Raw genomic sequence first — 20,985 nt, forward strand, 5'->3', positions numbered from 1 at the left:
GCTCCGGAAATTCTGTCTCGTTGTACCAGAAACGTTTATCGGATGTTGGATTCAATGATACCTTGTGCGTGGGAACACGTCAGGACCACGTGGATACCAAATTTGTGACTGTGAGTGCAACCGTTTGTCTGTTGCTATCGATTTTGTGCGAAATGCAGCGATGGCGTAGAGGTAGAACATCCGCCTCGCGTGCAAGAGGACCGGGGTTCAAATCCTGGTGCCGCGCAATTCTCCACCGGGTTTAAAAAAAATCCGCGTGTCGATGGAATTGCATAACCAGGCCTGGAGTGCGGCCTGATCTCGGTGACCAGAACCGACAACGCACTTTCTCACCAGAGCAGGATTTGGCCACCCTGGTGTAGTACTTGGCCACAACCTTCTATGATCAAACCAATTAACCCTCGGCCCTCAGTCCCCAGCGGCTGCAGAGCAACTGACCACGGCGGCGGTCAGACCTGTGACGCAGCGGAGGGTGCTAAGAATCTCTGGCTCCGGACAGGCCGCCATTGGAATCTGAACCTGGCAACGTTTAACGCTAGAACTTTAGCTAGTGAGGCTAGCCTAGCAGTGCTGTTTGAGGAACTAGCGGGAATTAAATGGGATGTGATAGGGCTTAGCGAAGTTAGGAGGACAGGTGAGGCGTATACAGTACTAAAGGACGGACACGTACTGTGCTATCGCGGGTTAGAGGATAGACGAGAACTAGGTGTGGGATTCCTCATTAATAAGGATATAGCTGGCAACGTAGAGGAGTTCTACACTATTACCGAGAGGGTAGCAGCTATAGTAATTAGGCTGAATAGTAGGTACAAGCTGAAAGTGGCGGAGGCCTACGCACCCACATCCAGCCAAGATGACCAGACCGTTGAAAGTTTCTATGAGGACGTAGAATCGGCAATGAATAAAGTAAAATCGCAGTACACTGTACTGATGGGCGACTTCAATGCGAAGGTGGGCAAGAAGCAGGCTGACGACCACGCGGTAGTTGACTATGGGATAGGCTCTAGAAATAGCAGGGGAGAGTTATTAGTCGAATTCGCGGACAGAAATAATTTACGGATCATGAATACCTTCTTCGGTAAACGAGAAAACAGGAAGTGGACCTGGAAGAGCCCCAATGGTGAGATAAAAATGAAATCGACTTCATACTATGCGCTAAACCTGGCATCATTCAGGATGTGGCCGTCCTCGGAAAGATGCGTTGTAGCGACCACAGAATGGTAAGGTCTAGAATTAGCTTAGACCTGAAGAGGGAACGGAAGAAGCTAGTGAAGAAGAAGACCATTAACGAGTTAGCCGTAAGAGGGAAAGCACAGGAGTTTAGGATAGCGCTGCAAAACAGATATTCGGCTTTAACTGAGGAAGATGATCTTGATGTTCATTCAATGCACGATAATCTGACATCAATAATTACAGAGTGCGCAGTAGAAGTAGGCGGTAGGACAGTTCGAAAAGATACCGGGAAGCTATCTCAGGTGACGAAAGATCTAATTAAGAAGCGCCAAAACATGCGGGCATGTAACCCTACAGATAGAATAGAACTAACGGAGCTATCAAAGTTAATAAATAAGCGCAAGGTAGCCGACATAAGGATGTTTAATATGGAGAAAATCGAGCGTGCTATAAAGAACGGAGGTAGGCTAAAAACAGTGAAGAGGAAACTAGGCATAGGTAAAAACCAGATGTATGCATTAAGAGACAAGCAGGGCAATGTCATTAGCAATATGGATAAGATAGTTAACGTAGCCGAAGAGTTCTATACAGACCTGTACAGTAGCCAATGTAATCAGAGCGTTAATGAGACAGACAGCAGTGCACAGCAATGCGTCATCCCGCCAGTAACGAAAGATGAAGTAAAGAAAGCCTTAGAAGCAATGAAAAGGGGAAAAGCAGCTGGGGAGGATCAGGTAACAGCAGATCTGTTGAAGGATGGAGGGGACATCGTGCTAGAAAAACTAGCCACCCTGTATACGCAATGCCTTATGACCTCGACTGTACCAGAAGCTTGGAAGAATGCAAACATTATCTTAATTCATAAGAAGGGAGACGCCAAGGACTTGAAAAATTACAGGCCGATCAGCTTACTATCCGTTGCCTACAAAGTATTTACTAAGGTAATCGCTAATACAGTGAGAGCAACGTTAGACTTTAATCAACCAAATGATCAGGCAGGCTTTCGTAAAGGATATTCCACAATAGATCATATTCACACTATCAATCAGGTGATAGAGAAATGCGCAGAATATAACCAACCTCTATATATAGCTTTCATTGATTACGAGAAAGCATTCGACTCAGTGGAAACCTCAGCAGTCATACAGGCATTGCGTATTCAGGGGGTAGAAGAGCCTTATGTCAAAATACTGGAAGATATATATAGCAACTGCACAGCTGCTATAGTCCTCCATAAAGTTAGCAATAAAATTCCAATAAGGAAGGGCGTCAGGCAAGGAGACACGATCTCGCCAATGCTGTTCACCGCATGTTTACAGGAGGTATATCGAGGCCTGAATTGGGAACAGTTGGGAATAAGAATAAATGGAGAATACCTAAATAATCTGCGATTTGCTGATGACATTGCCTTGCTGAGTCACTCAGAAGGTGAACTGCAAATCATGATCAATGAGTTAGACAGGCAGAGCAGATCGATGGGTCTAAAAATTAACATGCAGAAAACCAAGGTAATGGTTTGGTTTGGTTTATGGGAATTTAATGTCCCAAAGCAACTCAGGCTGTGAGAGACGCCATAGTGAAGGGCTCCAGGAATTTCGACCACCTGGGGTTCTTTAACGTGCACTGACATCGCACAGTACACGGGCCCTCTAGAATTTCGCCTCCATCGAAATTCGACCGCCGCGGCTGGGATCGAACCCACGACTTTCGGGCCAGCAGCCGAGTGCCATAACCACTCAGCCACCGCGGCGGCTAAAACCAAGGTAATGTTCAACAGCCTAGCAAGGGAACAACAGTTCACAATCGGCAGCGAGAGCCTAGAAATTGTGACGGAATACGTCTACTTAGGGCAGGTAGTGACAGCTGATCCGGATCATGAGAGGGAGATAACTAGAAGGATAAGAATGGGGTGGAGCGCATATGGCAAATTCTCGCAGATCATGAGTGGCAGTTTACCAATTTCCCTCAAGAGGAAAGTGTACAACAGCATAATCTTACCGGTACCCACCTACGGGGCAGAAACGTGGAGGCTAACGAAAAGAGTTCAGCTTAAGTTAAGGACAACGCAGCGAGCCATGGAAAGAAAAATGATAGGTGTAACGTTAAGAGATCGGAAGCGGGCAAGTGGGTGAGGGAACAAACACGGGTTAATGACATCCTAGTCGAAATCAAGAGAAAGAAATGGGCTTGGGCAGGGCATGTAATGCGAAGGCAAGATAACCGCTGGTCCTTAAGGGTAACGGAGTGGATTCCAAGAGAAAGTAAGCGGAGCAGGGGGCGGCAGAAGGTTAGGTGGGCGGATGAGATTAAGAAGTTTGCAGGCAAAGGGTGGATGCAGCTGGCAAAGGATAGGGATAATTGGAGAGACATGGGAGAGGCCTTTGCCCTGCAGTGGGTGTAGTAAGGCTGAAGATGATGATGATGATGATGATGATCGATTTTGTGCGGGCCGCTTGGGACGCGCTAGGCGTCCGTTAGGCCTAGCCCATCTTCGGCCGGAGACGCCGGCCGGGAGGCCCCTACGCCGCCGGTCAACCGCCGATTATGTGGACCCACCATGTCGATGGAGGTGACCGTCGAAGGTACGGACCTGGACCCGGAACATTATGACAGTAGCTGGGTCAAAGTGCTCCAACGAAAGGTTGAAGCGAAACACGAACGGAAGCTTCTCGAAGGTTCCATGGAGAACGCCAAGATGGAGACGCACCGTGTCGGACGCGGGGAAGCCGGAGACAAATTTGCAGGTGGGGCCGTTTTAGGTCCTACCAAAGCGGTCCGGAGGAAAGCGGCTGAACGATCGATCGCTATGAATCTTCCGAGATTCCCGGCTGAAGGCATCAAGGTGATTATTAGACCTCGTGAAGGTCTGGGCGTGATTAAACGCACGTCGGGCCCGCTGATCAGTCAGGCCCTCGCCAAGGCTGTCGGACTCGGCTGGTCGGAGCAGGTTCGATGCAGCTTCGATGCAGCTGCAGCTTCGATGCAGCTTCGATGAGCTCTTCCCGAAAGCGCGCGTGATCTCGAAGGGAGGGCCCCTTTTGATAGTCGGGGACTTTAACGCGCATCACCCGGCATGGGGGTATAAGTACACGCAAGTAAAAGGACGCGAACTATGGACTAGTATTCAGCAGAATGGCCTAGTGCTTCTGACGGATCCCCTAAGACCTACCAGGCAGGGCAACAGTGTTTCGACAGACACGACCCTGGACTTAACTGTAACCGGAGGCCGCATCTCTGCCACCTGGTGCAACACGGACGAAAACTTGGGTAGCGATCATAAAATTATCGAAATTGCAGTCGACAACGGACCACCGGTTTCCCGCACCAAGAAGGTGGCTTCGGTGAACTGGGAAGGTTTCCGAAATGGCCGCACGGGTCAGGAGGAAGGCGTAAGCAACATTGATGAGTGGAGTAAAAATGTCCTTCAGTCGGTCCGCGAGGCAACAGAGGAGGTAGAGGTTGAAGAAGAAGTCGAGGGAGTAGATCGTCACATGGTCCGTCTCTGGCGCAAGAAGAAAAATCTTGAAACGCGAATCGCGCACAAGAGGGGGAACAGGAACTTGCGAAGACAATTGGCCGTGCTTAACAAGGAAATCGAAGAGTACGCGCTCGTTTTAACAAGGCAAAACTGGAACAACATTTGCGACAAACTGGACCGGAACATCGGGAAAGCAGGCACGTGGCACTTGCTTCGGCATCTTCTAGATCCGGACAAATCCATACTGGAGGCCAGGCAACAACTTCACCGGCTAGTACATACACTTGACGGGACCACGGATACGCTCATATCCCAAGTCCGGGACAGGTACTTGAGCTGCGCGACGGGTACAGCTGAACCATTACCAGATTACGGGGGGCAGGAACACCCGGACTTCGATAAACCGATAACGGTTGCCGAAGTCCGGGCAGAAATAAACAGATTGAGAACCAGGACTGCCGCGGGTCCGGACAAGGTCAGCAACCGAATTCTAAGAAATTTGGAGGACACGTCGATCCGACATCTCGCTACCTTTATGCAGGAGTGTTGGGAAGCCGATCGACTACCGACAGCATGGAAGGACGCGAACCTTGTGTTCCTCCCGAAGCCGGGAAAACAGCCGGGTTTCGAGCACCTGCGTCCCATTTCGCTCACGGCCTGCGTGGGCAAACTGATGGAACATGCGACTCAGACCTGGCTGAAACGATTTTTTGAGGACAAGTGTTTATATACAAATACCATGACTGGATTTAGACCGCATTTGTCGGCATGTGATGTCATGCTGCAGCTAAAAGAACAGATAATAGAAAATTCAACGCTAGACACCAGGGTGATCGTTGGTCTAGACGTGTCGAAAGCTTTCGACAACGTAAAGCACTCGGCCATTCTGGAGGGTATGGCTGCGTTAGACGTGGGTGTTCCATTCTGGAGGGTATGGCTGCGTTAGACGTGGGTGTTCGTACCTACAACCACATACGCGATTTCCTTACAAACAGAACGGCATCTATAAGCATGAGGGGTAACACACTGACGGGTATTCGACTGGGCAAGAAGGGCACACCGCAGGGATCGGTGTTGTCCCCGACCCTCTTTAATATCGCAATGCTTGGCCTCCCCGCACAACTGGACAAAATTCCGGGGCTGAACCATACGTTGAACGCAGATGACCTGACTCTCTGGATGTGCAGGGGCAGTGATAGCCAAATTGAACTGACGCTTCAAAGAGCTATAGATGTAACAGAAAAATACTTAGAACCAATCGGTCTCAGCTGCTCGGCCAAGAAATCGGAAGCGCTATTTCTCGCGCCCATGCGGTCGCCACAGCGTCGGCGCATAGAGCAGGACGGACCGTATAACGCGGGAATCACACTCAGGGTCAACGGTAACGTAATACCAGCGGTGGAAAGCTTTAGGGTTCTAGGATTACGAATTCAGGCGAACGGCAGGAACTCGGAAACGATTCAGAGACTAGAGACTAGCACCAAACTTGCCGACTCCTAAAACGAATCGCTAACAAACATGCGGGTATGAAAGAAGCTAACCTCCTTAGGCTAGTGCAATCTTTTATAATCAGCAGGATAGTCTACGTGGCACCTTATTTGCGGCTTTACCAGGCGGAAAAGAACAAGCTGGATGTTTTAATCCGTAAAGGGATAAAAACAGCACTAGGTTTACCACCCTGTGCGCCAACAAACAAGATTTTGAGCCTAGGGGTTTCGAATACCCTCGAAGAGCTCATTGAGGCTGCAAGGACCTCGCAGTATCAGAGACATTTACGCAGTCCTACTGGTCGCAGCATTCTGCAGAAGCTGGGGCACGAGCCTCGAGCGTGCTCGAGAAATACGGACCCGGTTCCTAGACAGGTTAGGGACAAATTAAAGATACCCCCACTCAACAAAAACATGCATCCCATCTACCATGAGACCCCGCTTTCAGGGCCGGCAGGATGTCTTGTATACGGATGCCGCAGAATGCACAAACAGTTCAGGGCACATTTCGGTAGCCACTAGGGAAAACGGAGGCCCGGTAGCGTGCTGCAGCACCAGACACTCGACAGTAATGGAGGCGGAAGAGTTGGCCATTGCGCTGGCTCTAACTCAACAACAGGTTAAAATTATCGTGAGTGACTCAAAATCAGCGATTAGAAACTTTGACGCGGGCTGCATTTCAGCTACAGCAGCACGAGTGTTGGCCGGCAGTCCACCACCGGCAGAACTGGTAGCGCTCATTTGGACACCCGCGCACCAAGTGTTGAGGGGAAACGAGAAAGAGCACGCACTGGCCCGAGGATTAGCTACTTTCCGGGATCCCAGTGGCGTCTTGTGCACAACCCCGTCCCCCTCGCGCGATGAGCTCCTACAGTTCGATGACGACCTTAACACGTATCAGGAAATCCTAAACCATTACAAATTAGGCCGAGCGGTACTTCCAAAAGCAAGTAAGCAGCTAAACAAAAACGAAGAGGTTGTATGGCGCAAGCTCCAAACCGGAGTATTCCCTAACACTCAGCTTTATAGCAAGTGGCACCCTGAGATTTTCAGCCCCGGGTGCAAACGTTGCGACGGCATAGCGGACATGATCCATATGGCATGGACATGTCCGAGCTTTGGACAACTTGACCTGAACCAGAGCGCACAGATCGTGTAGGAAACCAATTCAGACTTGCTTGCGAGTGCCACATGCTGTGCCACCGTTCTGGTAGAAAAGTCACAGTCGCAAAGCGTACACGCACAGATCGTGTACGAACTCTGAATCTCTGTCGGAGCATGCGCCGCCAGGCCGAATATTCCAGGCGGTTGCAGAGCGGTTACGTGAAGGAAACGGAACCTGAAAGCCTTCTGGCTTCCATCGACCGTTGCAAATGGTAATTGTATTTTATTTATTTCACATCATACATACGCAAAAGTACATGCACATTACAACCTCAGGCCATTCGCGAGATAACAGCTGCTTGATCGGCACCGAAACACGCCTTTAAAGCTTGACCAGTGTAGTTCCCAGCCAGTAAGTCTCCAGCTGACACTGTCAATACGATCCACGAAAACATTTCACTATCGCCGTGCACATCCAGTTTTTCTTTCATTGTTTCCACTGATTAACACCAACGCTGCATTTGCAGAGCACAAAACCAGACCACCGCGGCAATGATCAATCGTCAAAAATTTGCAAATGCTAGTGCAGTCACCGCCGCGAACATATCAGTGCTCAGTGCTGCTTACGCATCAGTGCTACGTGGTCAGCGCTGCTTACGTACCGCGAAGGAAAGGTCCGAAACTCCTATTCATACTCCTTAACTTCGTCGGCTTGAACCTTTTGCAGAACACGTGCGCGCGAAGCTCATAGCACTGCCACTTCGCTACTTCATCGTCGGGAATCGGGCGACTGCGACCGGCGGCGCAGCGCTGAGATGGGTAAGCTTTTGGCGACGTGCTTCTAACGGCAGCAAAAGGGATCATGTAAAAAATTATCTGCTAGCTACTGCTTGCCTGTCCAATGCGCCCTACGGCCTGTTTCATCGCAGTCGCCGTGCATAATGGCTTTGTCTATTCAATATTTTTTTTTTCGTGCGTCGTCGTCGATGCTTGTATACTGCCCCATCGCAGGACCAGAGCATGCTGCGTATGTGCATGACCTGAGCGCAAACAGTGATAGTCGCCAAAGGTTAGCCTGTGCTGGTATGGTTAATACGTCGCCGTAGTCTGGCTACTGCGCGTAATCGCTGCAGCTACTTTCACGTGCGTTTGAACGATTTTAACGGACCATGGTTTCTTTTGCCGCAGCGACCGTGAAGCGCTGAAACCTGTCACTTGAGTAGACGGTGTGTGCACTTTTCCTCACACCGTGCAGATGCTGTCAGTGGGCTAGCACACGACCGTTATGTGCCACTGCGCGCCTCAATACATCGCATATGTCGTGCTCATAGAAAGCCTTGTCCTAATTTTATTATTTTGGTTGCACTGCAGCTGACATTTGGTGCGAGAACACACCACGAAGCAAAGTCGAATCGAGGTTCTGTCGGTTTTGGTATGGTGCATGCATAATCAGCGATATTTCTAAAAAATAATTAGTACAGAGAACGATATCGACATAGCGACTGCAATGATACAGGCGAGCAGGGGGAGAAAGTAGTAACCGCAAATAGCGACAGCAGACAATTTTCTCAGGAATATTTGCTTCAACATTGGTAACGCACTTCTCCCATTGGTGGCATGTACCCCATGTGATCCGGAGAACCCGAACAAGAGCTCTTCTTGGCCCGACCACTCTGACTTACTTTAGGCATTAAATTCTTTTAGCTCTAATCTCGGCAAACTCCGGCGAACATCGTAAAAAGCTGAAGAACACGAAGCCGAACCAGAAGAATGTTAGCCCAGACCTGAAGAGCATGAACTCGAACGTATCCGAAACACGTATCCTGTCTGTCCGAATGAAATTGGGCAGAAAAATAATTATTAGGGTTTGAACAAGGTTAAACCTATTATATTGCGAAAGCATTCCCAAATCACCAAGGAGCCGCCGCGGTGGCTCCGTGGTTATGGCGCTCGGCTGCTGACCCGAAAGACGAGGGTTCGATCCCCCCGGCCGCGGCAGTTGAATTTCGATGAAGGCGAAATTCTAGAGGCCCGTGCACTGTGCGATCTCAGTGCACGTTAAAGAACCCCAGGTCGAAATTTCCGGAGCCCTTCACTACGGCGTCTCGCATAGCCTGAGTCGCTTTGGGACGTTAAAACCCCACAAACCAAAAAAAAATCACCAAGGTCCAATTTTGGCAATTGTCCGGGACTATTTCGGGGACTGCCAAATCTGCCAAGGTCAAAACTCGAAGGTGGGTGGACCAAATTTCGGGACTAGCCCGGGCCAAATTTCTATGTGATCACCTTCGTGTTGGGCGTGGTCAATTATGGCTAGACATTTATTTTGGCCCAAATCTGCCAAGATGAAATTTTTGGGCGTGGGTGGGCCATGTTTTGGGGCTGGCCCGGGGTGGTCAAGGTTCACCATGTCCAGCGGACCGATTCTCGATATTCGCCGATCCCCCCAGAGCGGGGCGTACCCGTGACTTATACATCGGGGCGGCGCCAGACGAAATTGCAAAATAAAGAAGTATGAAATAATAAATACTGTCGTCTGCTGCCTGGTGCCAAGTACAAAAAACACCGATGCTCTAAAGTCATGCCTGAAGCCGAGCAGCTGCGGCGCGTACGTACATGCGTACGCGTCGCTCAGTATTGCCGAAGAGAGGGAAGTGAAACGCGTTGCGGCGGCGGTCCTCGCGTAACAGCCACACACTTTCGCTGGGTGATGGTGCTGAACGCGACGTGCTGATGGTGATGGGTGATGGTGCTGAACGCATGCGAAGACCTTACAAGCCGGTCGTCACGGAAAAAAAAATGAGCTTCGGTTCAACTACTGCTAAACCTGGTTAGAGAGCGAAAGCTGAGGTGTATCGGGATACTATAGACGCGGCTTGGCGTCTGCAACGTTGTGTTCCGCACACTGGATAGGGAGTGCGTCCACCCTGCTACCCTAACAGGTGGCAGTTAAATTAATCGCTGATCGCGAGAGGTTGCTCACCCAATGAACGCTGCGGCCTATTGCTGCAGTGCCGCGTGTCTGCCGAAAAAGTTGCCTGCCCACATCTCTCTCTCTCTCTCTCACCACCGCCACGTACCTCAAAGCGCGATTGAGGCGTCCGTACTGTCCCAGAGAGCCAGTCACGCGCCTTCCTTTCCTAAAAAATCATCGGAGTCTAGAACGATGTCAATGCTAACGGCAATGAACACAATGAACGGCGACGGTCTGTAGCTTCAGTGCCGCGCTTCTGCTACAACGTTGTGAATGCCAACGCATGCAGCGCACATCTGTCGATACCGCCATGTAGGTTAAAACAGCCGTGAGGTCACTCCATTCCCCGTTTATCGCTCTCCCAGTCAGTCCGTGGTGTGTTGGTGTTGTTATGTTTTATGTTTTTGGAAGAAAACACTTTTTAATGCCTTTACTTTTTATGACTAGGCTTCAAGGCTATCGCCGGACACTCCGTATTCAGTTTTTTTTCCCTCCATGACCGAAAGGGAAAGCCGGAGCCACCGTATAAGCGTTTCTGAAAGAGCAATGAAAAAGCACTTCATCTACGATGAGAATGCCGGCAAGACAGCGAGGCGCAATTGGCTTGGCCCTAAAACGTAACTACGACTCAAAAATACAATTTTTGGAAAATTATACGTTGCAAGGAAGTGTTGTTTTGCAATGAGTATGCCCTGTAAAAAAAATATGGTAACTGCACATCGCAGTAAACTAGAAGAAAAGAAGACAAAAAATGAATTTGCCCATAGCGAGAGAGGTCCAGCTTTCTCTTCATTCCGCGAAACGTAGCGAACCGTGGAAAATAATTGTTTTTTTTGCGTTTAACAGCCATGCTTATTAGCCAATATTCCTACAAAAAAAAATTTAATTCTAAAAATACTACACTTTAGAAGTCTTTTTCTCTTTTATGAAAAATATAAACGTTTCATTAGTGTGGTCTGATATTACAGGACGCGCCCTATGTCCGTGCACAGGATATGTTCGTGCCGCGAGAAACTTACCCTATCCCCGCACTAAGAGCCAGCTCTTGGCATGGCCTGGCGCTGCGTTTACAAATTTTGCCAAGAAAAACAGGAATTAGGAAGAGCAACTTCTATTACCACATCTTCATGCTGACAAGTGCAACACCTGGGTATTTGTATGAATTAATTCATGAAGTGTAAGTCGTTCCTCCACGCAATGCACAGTCACCGTCAGTCTTCGAAATGAATCTAACATAAGTTAAGCATGTAGAAGTACTTTGCGCTTTTAAAGTGTCTCCGAGACTCCTACAAGAAACGTGCAGAGTGGTCACTGCAGCGGACTGTTGCGTTCTTAGTTCACAAAAAGAAACTTGTTCCCTTCTTTCACATTTAAATGCACAGGTACCACAGGTCCCCGCTGAGCAAAACCCTGCTTGCTGCGTAAATGGCTCCCAGTTAGGGGCAAGCGAAATTTATGCCTAGCAGGCACCAGACACTGTGTACTGCGGTGCACAGCTCACTTCGAGTCAAGCGCCTTTGGATGCTTCGGATCTAAAATGAACTGCGTGCGTAGCTGCACTAGACAAGCACAAAGTGCGCAAAATATCACCAAACCTACTGCAATGAAAACGAAACTCAAACAAAAAAAATCCAGTCCGTAGCACAGTCAACGAGCCACTAGATGTTTATCCGGTTTCGACGTCATCCCAGCATGCTTCGGGCGTCCATGGTGAATGTAGTGAAAAGCAAGACCTACTGAACTAGAGACCTGAACATTTGGTGGGGTACTATAGGACTGCTTGCGCCAACTTTCGTTAACTTTTTGGCCGTTGAGGGCGCTCGGTTGACCTGTTCGTTAAGTATCTCAATGACGATATAAAGCAGTTTGGAGAAGGCGCCGATATTATTCTGCTGGGGGGCATGAATAACCACATCGAGGATCTGGATGGATATGCAGATTGGAACGGGAAGTTGATGCTAGACTTCTGTGAGCGACACAACCTAGTTATTGTAAACAGAGAAACTAAGTGTGAGGGACAAATCACTTGCGAATCCCGTAACAGGCACGCGACCATTGACTACTGCTTAATGTCGCAGGGGATGTATAGCAAGCTCGCAATAATGGAAATAGACGAAGAGGGGAAGTACAGCCTCGGACGTGATCATAAGCGTATTAGTCTACAGTTGGGAGCCTTGCTCAAAAGAGAAATGAAGGGCAGTCAAAAAGAGTACGAAAAATTAAACGACGAAAAAATGGCGCAAACAGCGGCCGGCATAGAGGAAGCAATAGAGACACATCCCATGGAAAAGTGGGATTATAATGAGTCAGAACTACTCATTAGTACAAAAATTAAAGAGGTAAAAGGAGTAAACCGCTGAAGAGAAAAGGGGAAGCCACGAAGTTGGTGGAATAAGTAAATTAGGGAGGCCATCGAAAAACGACGGTTGGCATCACGGGAACACAGATAAGCAAAGACGGTGCAGTTATCTGAAGAGGAAATAGGCCGAAAATGGGTATCTTATCGACAAATGAAACAGCAAGTGCAGGTCCTCGTCCAGGCTGAAATAAAGCAGTCCTCTGATCGCTGGCTGGCTGAAGTTCGCAATGAATTTAAAGGGGGGCCAAGAAAATTCTGGGACCATATAAGCTGGCTGGGCAAAGCGAATCACAGAAAGCAGAAACAGATTCATCATGCCGAGGGAAAATGTTTAGAGGGAGATGACTACATCTGTTATAGCTGAGTCATTTAAGAAAGACGATAGGATAATCACCCCAAATGAGGGAGCAACACATGATAGCACAATAGAAAACAGCGTAGAACTGACCAATCTTAACTGGAAAAAGGCGGAAGCAAACATTCCAAGATGTACGTCCGCAGGGATAGACGAAATTCCAATCCAGCTAATTAATGAACTTGGACCAACAAGCAAGGAAACTCTGATAAAAGCATTGGAGGCCGTTATAACAAATAAGCAAAATCCGCACAGCTGGAAACAGTAAAATGAATTTGATTTATAAAGGAAAAGGCGATAAGACGAACATTAAATCCTTCCGACCGATTACGATAACATCATTTATATACAGGCTGGCGATGCAGGCGGTGAAAATAAAAATGCAGTCATGGCTAGAAAGTAATAGAATACTCGGAGAACTCCAGAACGGGTTCAGAACTGGTAGGCGCTTAGATGATAGCCTGTTTGTGCTTATCCAGTGCATAGAAATAGCTAAGGCGGAAAACAGACCTCTGTATTTAGCCTTCCTGGACATAAGCGGTGCATACGACAACGTGAACAGGGAACTTCTGTGGAGCATATTAAAAGATGAAGGTGTCGGTCATGAGATAATTGATTTTATACAGGAAATATATCGAGAAAATGAAGCAGAAATAACAGGGAAGGAATTAAGAGTAAAACAACTGTCGAGGTACACAAAGGATTAAGGCAAGATTGTCCTCTATCACCACTGCTGTTCATGCTTTATATGATAAGTATGGAAAGAAGGCTACAAGGAAGTATCTAGATTATGATCTGTCGTACAGGTTAGACAGAAAGGTTGTTGAGCAACGACTACCGGGTTTAAAGTATGCGGACGATATTGAACTGTTAGCAGATAGCCAGGAAAATTTGATAACTTTGTTTAATTGCTGTGGAGACGAAGGAGACAGTCTAGGTTTCAGTTTTAGCGCGACTAAGTCAGGTGTGATGGTTTTCAACGGTGCAACTGATTAGGAGCTTACAATACAAGGCCATGAAATACCCTGAGTGGCCGAATACAAGTATCTCGGGGTATGGGTAAACGAAGGGCATATGTCCACGGAAAATCACGAATAGTCTCTCATAGCAAAAGGGCGAAGAGATTCCGGAATAATGAAACATAGGGCATTGCGGTGGTACAACAGGCATGAAGTACTGAGAGGTATTTGAATAATGGTGCCGGGGCTTACTTTCGGGAATGCGGGTCTATGCTTAAAGGCTGAAGTACAGTCGCGATTAGAAGTAAATCAGAGAGCCGTTGGAAGATTATCACTAAGTGGCCACGGGAAAACAAACGAGGCAACAGGGGGATATGGGCTGGGCAACGTTCGAAGCAGGCGAAGCTCAGAGTAAAATAGTATACGAAGAACGCCTGAGGAAATTGGACGATAACAGGTGGACAGCTAAGGTATTTAAATACCTATACAGAAAGAGCGTTATCTCACAGTGGCGGAAAAGAACTACAGATCTGACCAGTAAGTTTGCCAGACACGAGGAAGGAGAAAGAAAGAGCATTAAACGACAGGTTAGAAACGTCGAAGGTAAAAATTGGATATATTCAATAGAAAAGAAGCATAGTGAAGAAGTATATCGATCCTGGAAAAGGCAGATCAGGAAGGAAACGCTTTATGATAATTCAAGAGGCAGTGCCCTCCTCTTTGAAGCTAGGTCAGGGTGTCTTAGAACGCGCAGCTACAAAAAGAAATTTAACGAAGGAGATAGCACATTTGCTGTGTGTGGTAAATCTGTAGAAACAATAGAACACCTCATTCTAAAATGTGATGGTATCCATCCCAATGTCGATGCAGGCACAGTAACTCTTCCTGAGGCCCTAGGGTTTAGAGATAACAACAGTCATGTAAATAAATCTGCGGTGGAATTTAGCAATAAGCGATTGGAGGATTGGTGGCTCAAAAGCAGAGAGGTGACATAAGTATAAAAGTGTAGGAAGACGTATTTTAAAGAAAAAGGCGAATTTTATTGACAACTTGCTGCAAGGTTAAACAAAAAAAGGAAAAAACTGAGAATGGTGGCAACTACCACCACCCCGTTTCAAAAGGGACGACCCGTCCGTCCGTCCGTCCGTCCGTCCAACCATCCATCCATCCATCCATCCATCCATCCATCCATCCATCCATCCATCCATCCATCCATCCATCCATCCATCCATCCATCCATCCATCCATCTGTCATGATCATCATCATCGACTGCTTTCGACAAATAATTTCTCTTCTCACTGCCTCCCTGTGCATTTGTACTGTATTATTATTTTGAAACGTATTAATGAACAATGCAAATATGACATTTCTCAAAATCTTAGCGGTGAATATTGTTTTCGCGCATGCATGCGTGAGACTTTTCGGCATCCATGCTAGGCAATGGATGAATGACGAATACTCAAAACGTAGGCAAGTGACAAAACTATCACATCCTTGAAGTAAAATAACCGACGCCATCATGCTCAACAGGTTAATTGTAGCGCCACGCCGCCCGTAGCTGCCCTTCCCTAGCGGCAAAAGGCATGAACTAGAACATGCGCGCTGGAGCAGTGCCAAATGTGCAGGCCTCTAGTTCAATAGGTCGTGATGAAAACCCGCCAGCTTTCCCTCTAGTGTACACTAAGACACTATGGTCAAAAGCATCAAATCCGAAAGCGATATAGGGAATATTCACTATATGAAGACATAGCCTCAATAGCATGCTGTTACGTACTCATGCTTTGCTTTGTGATCGTTAAATATGAAGTGTGCCTGCATGCAGACTTCACAAAAACTTTACATTAAAGGAAGTCACATATAACTGTGTAGAGTGGCAGGTACATTACATAATTTTAAAAAGAAGGCTCTCAGTAGTGCTACTTGCTTTTTAATGTTTGGAAAAGCCCACAATCTCGTTTTGACTGAAATGAGCACATAGCACTTACCAAAAGCATATAGGAAGCTACACCGCTCGTGTAATGCCAGTACACAGCAAAATGTGAGAGGTGAAACAAAATTTGTCATGCACAGCTCTAAAATTCCTTTGCTGTAAGACAACACTATGCATAAGCCGATTATCGTGTATTTTCAGGACTACAAGGAAAAACCTCAGTCCTGCAGAGCGCCCACGAGCAAAAAGGAAGAGATTTTTCACTCCAGAATGATTAATGCGCAGAAACGCGGCACAAACACAAACTGCTTTGGACTAGTGCGAAGGCAGAAATAGATAACGTACAGAAGGTCCAGCTGATACACGACAGGCTGCGAATTTATGACTAGTATTTTTCTTCGGACTGTGTCTCGAATTGGCGCAAACAGATTTCCGAAACTGATAGCTCGCCGAGCCGCAAACAAAATTTTAGAACGAACAGCTTTGCGGCCGATAGCTAGCTCTTACAGTCGCATCAGCTCCGGCTTCTTTTCACGCAATGCCAGAAGTATAGTTCCACCGAACTATCATCTGTGCAGAAAATATATGGGTTTTCGCGTCGGCGGTATTGCAGTCATAACAAAATCCGGTGTTCGTGTAACAATTGCAGATCGAAAAATGAAACACGAAAATCTGTTCTTGAAGGGTATCTATCTGGGGAATGTGTTTTTGTGCTCTGCCAAGGAATCGTTTAAATTATGGTTTGTCGGTTTCTATGCTGACTTGGCGGTAGATATAATGTTCACTCTTGGCCTCCAGCAGGTTGTTAAAGGGTCCCCGAAACACATTTTCAGTGCATTCCTTTGCATGTTTCTTGCATAGAATGAGTTAAAATGATGCTATTAGCATCGTTCGTACGGCGTATACTGCGGTTTTTAATATTTTAATTAGCTCGCAAAAACAAATTCGTGGCGTTGACGGTGTCACCATACAGTGGCGGTTTTTAGCAGCGGATATGACATCACTTAGTGGGAGCTCGATGATTGGACAAGGAGTAAATATACTGCAAATTGTGTTAATAACTAGGGATACGTTTTGTAAATTTTTTGCTTTATATTACATTAACTAAACCAACTTGTTTGCCATAGATAAAAGCACTGTAGAGCAAGTAAAACAAAAATACACCCACGAGAGGCTCTGAGTACTTTTTAATCGAAGGAATTTGCGCACTACGACCTAGCACTCAACACTTATGGCTACTCTCTACTTATCTGAGAGCGGCTTTGCGGATCAGCAGCGCTCGGCTGCTAACTCGAAAGACGCGGTTTCGTTGAATTTCGATGAAGGCGAAATTCTAGAGGCCCGTGTACTGTGCGATGTTAGTGCACGTTAAAGAACCCCAGGCCGAAATTTTCGGAGCCCTTCACTACGGCGTCCCTCATAGCCTGAGTCTCTTTGGGACGTTAAAACCCCATAAACCAAACCAAAACACCAAGGGTCAAATTTTGGCAATTGTCCGGGACTTGTTCGGGGGTTTCCAAATCTGCCAAGGTCAAAACTCGAAGTGGGTGGACAAAATTTCGGGACTAGCCCGGACCGAATTTCTAAGTGATCACCATCGTGTTGAGCGTGGTCAATTATGGCTAGACATTGATTTTGGCCCAAATCTGCCAAGGTGAAATTTTTGGACGTGGGTGGGCCATGCTTTGGGGCTGGATCAGGGTGGTCAAGGTTCACCATGTCCAGCGGCCCGTTTCTCGATATTCGCCGATCCCCCCAGAGCGGGCGTACCCGTGACTTGTACATCGAGGCGGTGCCAGACGAAATTGCAAAATAAAGAAGTATGAAATAATAAATACTGTCGTCTGCTACCTGGTGCCAAGTACAAAACACACCGATGCTCTAAAGTCATGCCTGAAGCCGAGCAGCTGCGGCGTGTACGTACATGCGTACGCGTCGCGCAGTATTGCCGAAGAGAGGGAAGTGAAACGCGTCGCGGCGGCGGTCCTCGCGTAACCGCCCCACACTTTCGCCGGGTGATGGTGCTGAACGCGACGTGCTAATGGTGATCGGTGATGGTGCTGAACGCATGCGAAGACATTACAAGCCGGTCGTCACGGAAAAAAATGAGCTGCGGTTCAACTACTGCTAAACCTGGTTAGAGAGCGAAAGCTGAGGTGGATCGGGCAACTAGACGCGGCTTGGCGTCTGTAACGTTGTGTTCCGCCCACTGGATAGAGAGTGCGCCCACCCTGCCACCCTGGCAGGTGGCAGTTAAATTAATCGCTGATCGCGAGAGGTTGCTCACCCAATTAACGCTGCGGCCTATTGCTGAAGTGCCGCGTGTCTGCCACAAAAGTTGTCCGCCCACACCTCTCTCTCTCACCACCATCACCTACCTCAAAGCGCGATTGAGGCGTCCGTACTGTCCCAGAGAGCCAGTCACGCGCCTTCCTTTACTAAAAAATCATCGGAGTCTAGAACGTCAACGCTAACGGTAATGAACACAATGATAGGGCCATTGCACTCTATAAGCGTTCGTTTCGGCCCCAAAAGATGCGTTCATTTCACATTTAGCAGGCAGTGCGCATCGTCAGCTTGTGGAGGATAACCGGGCGGCGGCGCCAGATGGCGCCACGTTCCCGTCGCGACCAACCAGCGCGCTAGGAGCGACGGGCGATGGTAGGCGGTAAGCAGTAGCGGCACGTGCTATGCTGAATGTGTCTGATATATTGCGCAGGCGGTCACATCGTCGCAGTATCTCGCGCTCGAGTTCGGATCCATAAGTAAGGGAACGTCACTGATCAGTGTTCCCATATGCGCCGTCGACGTGACGATGACGCATCGCTGGGTCAGCTGGGTGTTCACATGTTGTAACCATGCAAACGGCGCTGCCAGCCTTGGCATGAACGAGTTACAGAGAACAGGCAACCATGGAGTGCAAACTTCCGCCACCTGCTCAGATAGGCTGTTTTTATTGGTCGCACTAAGTGTCGTCATTCGGAGAGTGAAATGGGAATGGGAAGCTGCGCGAAAATCGAGTTGAGGGCAGCATTTTGTGCGCTTCTATTTTAAAATTTCTTCAATGAATAACTCCTGTTCCTATGCATCGATTCTCGTAATTCTTTTTGAGTCAGCATCTATGTGACAAAGAATACAGCTGAAGTGTAACCGGCATCCGTTCAAGCAGTGTTTTGCAGCCCCTTTAATGACACCCGGGGAAATATTTTTCATCTATTCCTGAGCGAAGTATTTTATGGCCGAACAACAATGGTCGATGGTGGTATATCAGACCACAAGCTTATACCTTTTCCGGGAAAGTGCCTGCGGAGAACCAGCAAAATCGTAGAGCCCAAAAAAAATGACAGATTTCACTAAGGTAGATGATGTTGCGATCACAGATTATTTAAATACACACCTTCAAATAATTCAAAATAATGTTGTACTTTCATGGCAACGTTTTCAGGAGACTGTAAGGTACGGCACAGAGCACTCTGTCCCTATAAAAGCAGTTCGAAAACAAGACTTGAGTCCTTGCATAAATCAAGATATTATTTAGGCCCAGCGCAAAATAAAAACTGAGGAAGACGGACAAGACGACGAACCCACAAATTGCGGAGCTGAAGCAAGTATTACTGACAAAAGGTAAATTTGGCCAGAGATAAGTTCTATAGTTCGAATCTTAAAAATTTATTTCTAGCGATCCTAAAAAGTTTTCGCTACACCTATACGCCCAAGAAACCAACAGATAGAAAGCATTAAAATCAATGGAAATTGAAACACAGGATGCACACAACATTGCAGACTACTTCAATGTTTATTTTCGAAGTGTGTTTGCAGAGCTTGATCAGACTGAACTTCCCAGTACAAGTAGCCCGTCGGTAGATCGTATTTTAATTGCTCGCGAAGGTGTTCTGGAATTGCTTCGAAATATAAATATTAAAAAGCCTGCTGGGCCACATAACAGTCCCAATGCTTTCTTGCGGCGATATTCTGAACAAATATCTCAATTCATTTCTATTTTTTTTAGTTATGTTTAAAGTTAAGAGCAATACCATCGCACTGGCGAAAAGCGCGTGCTGTGCCGGTACACAAGAAAGGAGACCCCCAAACTGTTTCAAATTGCCATACAGTATATATTACTAGCACTTGTTGCAAGCTATTGCAACACATTGTCACTGGTTTCAAACAAGAGTTCATGAAAGGTCATAGCATACTGTCACCTTTTCAGCACAGTTTCAGGAAAGAACTCTCCACTGTGAATCAACTCGTAACAATCATACAAGAGCTATTCCAGATACTTTATTTATCTGGACAAATAGATGTGCTTTTTCTGGACATTAGCAAAGCTTTTGATTAGGTTCCCCATGTAAAGCAACTATATAAATTAGAAAGAATTGAACCTCCTTTTCGTAGCATACAGTGGATACCAGCTTCTCAAAAACACAGGACAGTTTGTTGAAGTTTGATATTGTACTTCCAGTACTCATCAGGTCACCTCAGGAGTCCCTCAAGGCAGTGTGCTAGAGCTATTGTTACTTTTAATTTATGTTATTGACTTGATTGATCTTATTCCTGGTAAAGTGCCCATTTGGTCATATGCTGATGATTTTGTCATCTTAAGGAAATTGTGTCCTTTGATGATCACAATGTGTTGCAGAGATACCTTGCAGAAATTACTGACTGGTGTTCCAAATGGAGAATGGAGCTCAATGCGGAAAAACGTTTTTTACACAAAACAAGAAAAATCTCCTAGATTTTCATATCAGCTTGGAAACAGAGCTGCCCTCAAGTCGAAAATATAACTACCTTGGTGTTACTCTTAACAATAAGCTTACATGGCCAACACATATATAAGTAGTTTGCTCAGCTGCGCTAAAGAAATTGTGGTTCATAAAGAGGAAGCTTAAGCACGAACCTGTAAGAACCTAAATGTTAGCCCAGAATGCAATGGTGCTATCAAAGTTAAAATATGATAGTGAACTCTAAGACCCACATACTTTTTTTAAAAAGGACCCCATGAAACTCGAGTGAGTCCAGAGAAAAACCGCGATATTCATATACGGAAAATATTCCACGAAGGATGAGCCGTTCCCATTAATGTTACAAAATAGAATATAGACACTAGAAACACAGAAAAATTAATAGTGCTGTACTACTACACAATACTCTTTTTGGAGAAAGTA

This window comes from Amblyomma americanum, chromosome 1 (genome assembly GCF_052857255.1).
Source record: "Amblyomma americanum isolate KBUSLIRL-KWMA chromosome 1, ASM5285725v1, whole genome shotgun sequence".
Classification (NCBI taxonomy): Eukaryota; Metazoa; Arthropoda; class Arachnida; order Ixodida; family Ixodidae; genus Amblyomma; species Amblyomma americanum.